Below are 3242 nucleotides of genomic sequence, written 5' to 3' on the forward strand. Positions count from 1 at the left end.
TGAGCAAGAGACCAACTCCAGCTGGGAGAGCCTTGGGTTCTGGTCCAGGCTCAGCTACTTCTTAGGATGCTGCTGGAGGCGGGTGCACACACTCCTTCAATCACTCCTGTGTCTATCAAAAGGATTCTCAGAGCTGGATCTAGAACACCAACCAGAGCCTTATATGTTAGAAGACTGGTCTCCAGCTGGGACATCATTAGAGGAAGAACATCAATGAGATGTGACCTCAAAGGCTATATTTAGCCCCCAGACCCACACACACACACACATACACACACTCTGCAGGCAACTCTATTCCTTTGTCTGCTCCAACCATACTGTAAATCATGGGTCTTCTCAGGCCTGGCTGTCATGGAGTGAAGTAAGCATAGACTGAAACCTCTGAAACCATGAGCCAATGGAAACCTTTCTTCCTTTTAAGTTTTCTTGGGTATTTAGTAACAACATAGTAACAAAGACCTAACAGAGGTGATGGCAGTTTCTATTGCTGTCATCATAAGGATCAAGTAGGATGTAACCCTTAGACCCTTTCAGTTTAGACTGCAGAGTCTCGTTTGAAGATCAGTCCAACAGCCAAAATAATCAGTGTCTTCACTGGATAACTTTCTGGAAGACTCATACCATAGCTCAAAGTTATCCTCCACTGCACCTTAGCTCTCTGGACCCTAAACTCATTCCCAAACCCTTACCCAAAGCATTTCTGGTTAGTTGATCCCTGCTGGTCAGTGGACTACATCAGTATAGTACATTGAAAAGGTATCTGGGTACATGCATCACCGGAACGCTGAGGGGAGCACGTCCCAGGTCAAGTTCGTAAGCGAGGATGCACCATGGTCCTCACCGTTGTCGTCCTCCGTGGCTGCATTCCGGGCAGGCAGTGGATCGGGAAGCACCTGTGGCCACATACCATGTCTTTCTAAGCGAAGGAGAACATGATCGTCACCTGGAGGTGGAGGCCGAGAACCACTGCTGGCTGAGCATGCCTGACATGACAGTGGAGAAGGAGGCCCAGGCTTTTGAAGCCATCAAGGCAGCAGCCACTTCCCAGTTCCCTAAGAACAGATATATCACAGACCAGCTATAGACCACCTCAACATCTTGAAGAAATGGTCCTGACCCAGAATCATCACCCTTCAAGATTATGGATACCAGACTGCTCTGTCCTTACTTGGTCCTGGAGCTGAGAAAATGTAACTTATTTACCAGTGTGACCCCTTTGACCAGTGTCTTATTAAAGCAAACATAATTAAAAAGAAATAAAAGAAAAGAAGAGGAAAGGGAAGGAAAGAAAAGGAAAGGAAAGGAAAGGAAAAAGGAAAGGAAAGGAAAGGAAAGGAAAAAGGAAAGGAAAGGAAAGGAAAGGAAAAAGGAAAGGAAAAAGGAAAGGAAAAAGGAAAGGAAAAAGGAAAGGAAAAGGAAAGGAAAAAAGGAAAGGAGAAGGGAAAGGAAAGGAAAAAGGAAAGGAAAGGAAAGGAAAAAGGAAAGGAAAGGAAAAAGGAAAGGAAAAGGGAGAGGAAAGGAAAAAGGAAAGGAAAGGAAAGGAAAAAGGAAAGGAAAGGAAAACGGAAAGGAAAGGAAAGGAAAAAGGAAAAAGGAAAAAGGAAAAAGGAAAGGAAAAAGGAAAGGGAAAAGGAAAGGAAAGGAAAGCAAAGGAAAGGAAAGCAAAGGAAAGGAAAGGAAAAAGGAAAGGAAAGGTATCTGGAAGTTCTTGCATTCAGAAGTTTTGATCTGTTGGAGAAATGGCCCCTCTCAGACAGAGGCCATCCTCCATAAAGAGCTCTGAATTCTGTTATTACCTAGAAAACTGAAAACTCTTTGGGAGAAATTGTTTAGAAATGAGAGCTCACAAATATTCACATGAAATGGCAGTTTTCCTTCTAAAAAGTTAACTATCTGAAGATGATCAGTTACACCCTGCTAACCTTTCAAAAGCATCTTTTCCCTGTGTTTAGTTTCACAAATGGGATTCTGGAACCACGTCTGTGGCTGTGAGGGAGCTTCAGCCACGCCCCTCTCTGGCAGCCCCTAGCTCCTGACCCTACCTCTTGTCCTCAGATACCACAACAAGTGCCCCTGGGACTCTGGAAGGGATTTCCTGGCCCTTGATCTCAAGAGAAGAAAAAGGGAGAGCTCTGGTGGAGTCGACTGGAAGTCTTAACTTGATAAGAACTGTCTGAGGTCAGAGGAGAGATGAACAGGGCAGAGCAGGAGTCATCCATCCGTCTGTCTGTCTGTCTATCCATCCATCCATTTGCCAGTCTTTCACTGGACATCTGTTGGTAACAGATTCTGGCAGACTATCTTTCATACACACCCCTCCCCCATGTGTGTTTGACTCTATACAATTTCCTTGTGGTGTGAATATCTTACCTTTCATGTAGAAATGGAGATCCACCGTCTCTTACTGGACAACCAGCCATAATATGGCAGAAGGTATATGACTTTTGACTTGAAGTCATAAAAGTGCCAGGCTCTCTCTGTGGGCCATCCTCTCTCCTCTCTCGTGCTTTCTTTTTCTTCCCTCCCTTCCTCTGTCAATAGATACGACATTAGGAGGACACCCACACAGAGAGACCCAGCTGGCCCCTCAGCCAATGAACACAGTGAGTTACTGAACATTGTAAATGGTCTTTCAGATGGTTCTGGGCCCTTACTAAGGTCCTGGCACAGTTAACAAGGTCCTGCTGTGTTAACCTCCTGACCTTGGGAACCTTGCTGGTGAGAGATAGCTTATGTTGAGTCACAAAGTTTTAGGACAATTTGTTACACAGCAATTGGTAGCCGATACAGAAGTCCTATGAGGAAGCTGGGCGGACAGGGAAGAAAAGCTCTTGTCTCTGGGGAGATCCCCAGGTACCAGGCAGAAGGTAGATGGCTTAATACAACTGCCACTGGCATACTCTGAGGAAGTGTGCCTGATGCCCAGGGTGGGCATCTCTGGGACCTCAGAAAAGCTGAACAGGAGAGGTGACACTCAGTACTGTATCTGAAAGGACAAGAAGTAGCTCCTTTCCTGAGGGAACTGGGGAAGGGAATGATGGGAGATGGGCAAAGTGTGAGGAGAGGGCACTCTGGAAGAAGAACTCAGACTGGAGGCAAGCCCTGGGAAATGGCCATGCCGAGAATTGCCGCCATGTGGGCAATGTATAGCTCTAAGACAGTGGTTCTCAGCCTTCCTAATGCTGCGACCCTTTAACACAGTTCCTCATGGTGTGCTGAGCCCCCCCCCCCCGCCATAACAT

At 46.2% G+C, this 3242-nt stretch overlaps 1 pseudogene; it reads left to right on the forward strand.

The window, feature by feature from the left end:
• Nucleotides 1-830: 830 nt before the first annotated feature.
• LOC127688685 (ribosomal protein 63, mitochondrial-like) lies at nucleotides 831-1116 on the forward strand (annotated as a pseudogene).
• Nucleotides 1117-3242: the final 2126 nt, after the last annotated feature.

Source organism: Apodemus sylvaticus, chromosome 7, assembly GCF_947179515.1.
Source record: "Apodemus sylvaticus chromosome 7, mApoSyl1.1, whole genome shotgun sequence".
In the NCBI taxonomy this organism is placed as follows: domain Eukaryota; kingdom Metazoa; phylum Chordata; class Mammalia; order Rodentia; family Muridae; genus Apodemus; species Apodemus sylvaticus.